This window comes from Diadema antillarum, unplaced genomic scaffold, assembly GCF_040938485.1.
Source record: "Diadema antillarum isolate AM-2024a unplaced genomic scaffold, OU_Dant_1.0 seq00001427_RagTag, whole genome shotgun sequence".
Classification (NCBI taxonomy): Eukaryota; Metazoa; Echinodermata; class Echinoidea; order Diadematoida; family Diadematidae; genus Diadema; species Diadema antillarum.
Window position 1 is genome coordinate 354450 of NW_027272179.1, and position 6919 is coordinate 361368.

The following is a 6919-nucleotide window of genomic DNA, read 5'->3' on the forward strand; positions in this document are numbered from 1 at the left end:
AGAAATTCTACTGCAGTCTATTCACAGCATCCCCTGTTGAGCATCCCCCCCCCCCCCCCCCCCCCCCCCCCCCCCCCCATCCCTGCCATTTTACAGATACAGCTGCTTACAGAATACAGCTGCTGGAATGATCAATAAAAGTGCTTCGCTTCCTACTAGCTACTCATTTATATATACACACACGTAACTGGCTAAAGAGGAGTGTTAGGATTGTGTGTTTGGCTCAGGGAGACGCAGTCAGTTGTAAGGTCAAAGGTCGTGCAGTGAATTCCCCCACTATGATTAAAGGAGGCTTTCACCATGAAAAGAAAGCCATTCGGATTAGAACTGGTAAGGAGACTGAGCTGTGTGGAAGGATGACTCAAATGAGATCATTGGCCAAATGCCCAATGAAGAGTTTCACTGCAAAATGATCTAAGTGCTATTTTTAAACATTTTAAAGTAAGCCCATCATCCGATAGAGAGAAATAGAACCTTTCCAGTGATACCTCACTTGTTAAATAACAAGGAATATTCTTGAAATTATGATTAAAAATATCCAATACTTTTCTCTTTTCCACTGATTTTAGCATCTTTAATCGCAAATACCTCGACTCAACAAGAATAGAGTTGTTCATTTTGTGATGAACTGCTTCAACAAGGCAGAGTGAAGGTTATAACTGTGATCTGGTGTAATGACCTACATGTATGCAGCTTATAATACATGTGTTCATTTTTTTTTGTTCATATTGGTCTTCACTGACATAAATAAATACCAGGTATTCGGTGTTTTAATCACAAAACATGGGCATATACACTGTACAGATATATTTGGATTGGACTAAAACCAATGACCTTCTGATTGCTAGATATAGGCATCATAATACTGGACTGCCAAGCTTCTGCCCGACAGACAGTGACGGTTCTGATCCCTTATAACAGCTAGTACTGTATGTACATTGTGTATATTCAAATTAATCATTTTTGCGTCGAGGTGTAATGGTATACATTTACACTGTACGTCAATGCATGGCAATCTGTCAATCAGTTGCATTGAAAACAACCGGACATAAGAATCATTGATTTGAATTGTTTCTTCCATATGAGCATAACATCATTTGTTTTGTCTACAGTGGACAAAATGTGACTAGCCTTTATTTTGTAGGAAGCTTGTCACTTACTTCCCGTCTCTCTATGCGGAAGTATGAAATAGCACAAGTCTTCAAACATATCTTTCATTACAGTGTGCCCTGACATCACTGACTGTGTAATGAGTCATCGCATCATGGTCAGTCATTTTATTATCGGTTAATATTTAGCTATTAAATATTACTCCGCTTATGAAGTATGTAAATTATACATGATTCGGATATCAACTTACCTTGCTAACAGTTTACAAAAGGTATGGGACTGAGACAACCAAGTCTCACCTAAGGCAGTTATGCAGAAGTGGTATGCAGATCTTAGCGTGGCTACATTGCACAGTAACACACATACATCCAAACCTACACTATAAGCTGGTCTGCATATTTTACGCTTTAAGTAAACAGGAATGGCTCCAGACTAGAAAAATAGGCAAACATCCTGTTGCACTACTTCGTGACTAATACAGCACTCCAGATGCTTTCCCCTGCCATGCGAATGAATGTACCGCCATTCACTCGACACACAGTAGCATGTGACCACCCCTGAGGGGGGAATCCCCGCATTCCCGCTAGTGGAGAGGAGGGGAAAACCCCTACTAGAAACATAATTGCACAAGTACAATCAGTCTGCAGTTGAAGAAACCAAGCAGTTGCACGTTCCTCCTTATGGCCGTGAGGCATACAGTAGTTCTGTGTAAGACCAACAACTGCTAGGGAGGTTTTGAAGGCAACATATCTATCATGCTCCTTATTTGACGGTAGGGCCTGTCTCTCATTTCAGAGAGACTCTTCCCCAGTTCTTTCTGTCAATGCAAGCACAACTCTATGCCCTGAATCAGCCAGGCTGTACGGACGTTTATCTCCTACACACCAGGGGCCTGCTGCATAAAATGTTTAACCTTCTCGGAGAAAAACTCTGATAAGAACTGAAAACTCAGGTTGGTATGATGCTGCTACTAACTCTGAACTTAAACACAGGAAAAACTCTGGTTAAAAATCAACCTTTTTCTCAGGTATAAAGTTTTATGCAACAGGCTGCAGGGAGCTGTTTCACTGAGCTCTAATATCAATCCTAAGTTCAAGTCAACTGATCTTAGGGACAATTTTGGGGGATCCATCAGTCCTCAGAAGCTAGGAACTGTCTCACTATTAAAAGCCATTTGGGAACAATAGCTTGCCCCTACCTTGCCATCACCTAGATCACACCTTGAATGGCTATGCATCCTTAACAACTAGATCTGGGCCCCGTTGCAAGAAAGTTGCAATCAATTGCAAATAATTGCTAATTTTGAAACAACCATTCTGATTGGCTCAGGGTCTGCCCTATTAAGAAGACATGCATGCAACAATGATTTTGATTGGCCAGTGACAATCAGTTGCAAGTTGCGTTTAAACGCAAAGTTTCTAGCAACGGGGCCCTGATCTGAACCTGTCCCAGCATTGGGTTCACTGTTTGGCTCCATTGAAGAGTTTGTTCGCAAAAACCGATAAGTCCATATTTGCCAAATGGAGATATTTGCGATTAAAGGTCAAGAAAAATAAAGAGAATAATAAGAAAATTTTTGCTTCTTTTTACCATAACTTCAAAAATCTACCTTTATATATAGTGACCAATATATAATTTTAAAGGTATTATTTTGTACTTTCTGACAGAGACCGTACCTCAAAATCTTCAAAAATAGACTTATCGGTTTTTGCGAACAAACTCTTCATATACATCCCATAATGAACCAAGGAGCTGTTTCACTATGCTCTAAAATCAATCCTAAGTTCAATTCAACTGATCTTAGGGACAATATCAACATCAATCAGTCCTCAAAAGTTAGGAACTACTTCACTGCGCCATTTGGGAATAATATTTTTTGGGCACCTTGCCATGATCTAGAATACAACTATCTGAAATGTCTACATGTAGTACGTATCCTTCCCAACTAGATTTGATCTGAATCTTTTCCAAGTTTAGTTCATTGTTTGGCTACATGATACAATTGTAGTTCTCATGTTATATCTTTAAAGGACAAGTGCACCTTCATAGACATGTGGGTTGAGTGAATGCAGCAATATTTAGAACACGTCAGTGAGAGTTTGAACAAAATCGGACAATCCGTTAAAAAGCTATGAATTTTTGAAGTTTCTGCTCAGTCACGGCTGGATGAAAAGACTACTATAGCTTGTGATGTCACATGAGTACAAGGATATAAAGAACGAATAAAGAAAATTCAACATATTTCCATTTTTCTCGCATAACAAAGAACACACGACTTCTCTCTTTCAGAAGGCAGGGGAATAATATTACCCTTTAATAACATACGTCAGTAGCAAGTCGAAGAAATGTGCACTTTATTCAAAAAGTAAAGCTTTGTGAAATTCTCTTTTTATTTTCCTTATATAGTTGTACGCATGTGACATCATACACTGTAGTAGTCTTCTCTTCCGGCAGTGACTGCGCAGATACTTAAAATATTCGTAACTTTTGAACGGATTTTCCAATTTTCCTCAAACTTTCACTGATGTGTTCTACTAATATTGCTGCATTTTCTCAATCCTTATGTATATGAAGGTGGACTTGTCCTTTAAAATCACTCCCAAGTTCAATTCCACTGATCTTTTGTGTACGTCATCAGCTTTTAGCTGTGCAGCACCTCGCCCAAGCAGAATACCCGCAAACCTCAAATACGCTCAGCTTGAACTCCCAAGTTCATTCACCCTATCTGCCAAAAGATAAAAAATCCTTCAAAAATTATTTAATATTCCTGGACCACTACCAAAATTTATTCATGTGTTCCTTGTGTCATTATCAACTTCTGCAAGTTTCACTAAAATCTGTTCACAACTTTTTGAGTTATTTTGCACACAGACACACAGAGAGACAAATAAGCAAATCGTAGCTGGGGCGACAAGACTCGTATCTACAAAATGTCAAATGTTCAGGGGAGCCAAAAAACATGGCGGCCAAAGCACTAGAGCGAATGGGACAGCCTTTCCTTTGACATGCCGTGGTGGCTTCATTTTAGGGGTAAGATAACTAGGATTTGGACAGGACATCACTTAACCGATTATTTGACCATTAATCAAAAAAAGTCATTCTCACCAAAAATTGCAGATACAAGGTCTTGTCACACCAGCGACGAAATGCTGATAAAAACATCACTTCCTTGGTGGAGGCAATTATTCATTCATTATCAATGATGCATAAAAATTGTGTACCTGAAGCAAATATTCAATGCAGCTCCATTGGATTGTCCTAAAAATCAAATAAGTTACATGTACTCACGGAGTAATTTTTTTTCATGGTGCACATAAGGTTTACAAGAAGTAATTGCAAACATAATTTAGAGATGTTTCACTTGCATTATTTACATACACACACTTACACACACTTGCGCACAAATCAAATTATCATACATGGCATGCTTGTTGTTGTCAAATGGTGAAACTTACTCACCATGTAACTTATGCAAAAAAACAAAAAAACAAAAAACAAAAACAAAAACCTGTGGCAATGGCCAAAAGAGACTGCGACATGCCACAAACAACTCAAATTGCAACTAATTGACAAGTTGCCCTTCACCGACAAAATTAGCCCTAGACCCATCAAAAGCTCTGTAGTTTTAGTGGATATGATGTCTATTTAGCACTCAAGAAGTCATGGGTTCAAATCCCACACGAGTATATACGACCCATGATTTTCATTGTGGCTACAGTTCAAACACTGAACAGTCCACGTTTATCTTTGTCGGTGAAGGGCAACTTGTCAATGGGTCTAGGGGCAATTACCCCCTGGGCAATTACCCCCGACCCTTCCCCTGGCCCTAATCCTGATCCTGAACCTAATCCTAACCCCAACCCTAATCTTTACTCTAACCTTACCACTAACCAGTATTTAGTCGGGGGGTAATTGCCCTCAGGGGGTAATTGCCGGGATACACTTTTGCCTGATAGTCAGTGATGGGTTCGAATCCCATCTGCATATAAATGACCAATGAATTTTCGTCATGGCTACTACTCACACACTGAACAATCAATGTTTATTTACTATATTGATGAAGGGCAATCTGTCAATCAGTTACAATACAAACAACCGATGCACAAATTCACTCATCTGAATAAACAACTTCAAGGATGTACTAGTGGATAAGACCACTGTCCGGAGATCAGGAGGTCGTAGGTTCGAATCCTGCCCGAGTATGTGTATGTACACTCTGTATGCCCATGATTTCTTTTGTCATAGCTACTACTAAAACAGTGATCAATTCAGTGCTCATTTACGTCAATGTAGGGCAAGTTGTTAATCAGTTGCAATAAAAAGAACCCAACAAAAGAATTTCATGAATTTGACAAGGATGTATACAATGACATGGCCAAATAATTCTGTGCCACACTGCATGCAGTCACGTTCAGCACCCCGTTCCCACCCCCCCCCCAAAAAAAAAAAAAAAATAGCTGGTTTGACTAACCTGCCCTGCAGACTTCTGTTGCTGGCTAGGCGTCGGCTGTGGCTGCTGCTGTGCCTGTTGTGGCGGTTGCTGCTGCTGTTGTGGTTGCTGTTGCTGCTGTTGTTGCTGCTGCTGCTGTGCGGTCAGTTGCGGCTGGGACGAGGAGAAAACAGCTTGACCAGGGCTGGGAACGGCACCAGTCTGACTGCTTGGGGCACTAACCGGACCTTGGGGGCAGCACACAAAGGAAAGTTGTAAAAATAAATCCCTTTTGGAGTGGTATTTAAACGAATGAATGAATGGATAGATAGATAGATAAATGAATAAATAAATGAATAAATAAATGAATAAATAAATGAATGAATAAATAAATAAATAAATAAATAAATAAATGCACATAAAGATAGAGTCCTCTTGCAGATACATAAACTAAGCATTATCAAGTGGTATTTAAGCGAATGAATGAATGGATAGATAGATAGATAAATGAATAAATAAATGAATAAATAAATAAGTAAGTAAGTAAATGCACATAAAGATAGAGTCCTCCTGCAGATATATAAACTAAGCATGATCAACAGTAAATTCTTTCAAATAAACTTCTACCAAATAATCAAATTGATTTTGGTAATAAGAGCACCAAAGTCTAGCAATGCAACAGGGGAAGTTTCATTACATTCATGTAAAAGTACGAAAGTTATGGATTTCAAAGGACACGATATATCTTCCTATTGATTTCATGCCTAAAAGGAAAATTTGGAGCAGATGTTATTGAAAATCAGTTGAAGACCAAGAACAAAGAAAACAAAAAGGAAGGGTTGGAAGGGTTTTGTTTTCTTTGTTCTGCGTCCCTAGCCCTCCTCTGACTGTTCTTGTTGTGTGCAGTCCTTATATGTGATTGTTTTCCCTGCCTGTTTGTCATTTTGCCTCTGATGAAGATTCTGCAAGGATCAAAAGCTCAGGCCACTTTTGACTCCATTATACTCCATTGGCTCACCACTACTGTACAAGCAGTTTTCAACAGTTTGTTTGTTTGTTGTTTTTTTTGTTGCTACATACACTAATCATTACACAATCAGTATCAATCAGAGACAAACAGAATTATGAAGGCTCTTGAATGAAAACAAGTGCTTTTGCATGAAGAGTGTGTAAATATAAAAAGGTATTGATTGACGAAGCTCTCTGTAAGTCAGATCACATGTTCAATCTACCCTGTAATACAGTAGACCATAATAAAGAAGGACTCAGCCAGACATTGGAACCTGTTTCCTATGGTTTACAGGGCAGCGGCACTACCAACTGCGCTGAAGCCAGTCCACAGCAGTGGCACAATGAAGTCAGGACAAATATCCTAACCCC

At 39.3% G+C, this 6919-nt stretch overlaps 1 protein-coding gene across 1 annotated transcript in view; it reads right to left on the bottom strand.

Annotated features, from left to right (window-relative positions):
- LOC139709363 (uncharacterized) overlaps positions 1–1627 on the bottom strand; it is a 46401-nt gene extending 44774 nt beyond the window's left edge. Inside the window, exon 1 of the mRNA XM_071621320.1 lies at positions 1361–1627. The gene's annotated coding sequence lies outside the window, so the exon portion shown is untranslated. The remainder of the gene's footprint in view (positions 1–1360) is intronic.
- Between the last annotated feature and the right edge of the window lie 5292 nt (positions 1628–6919).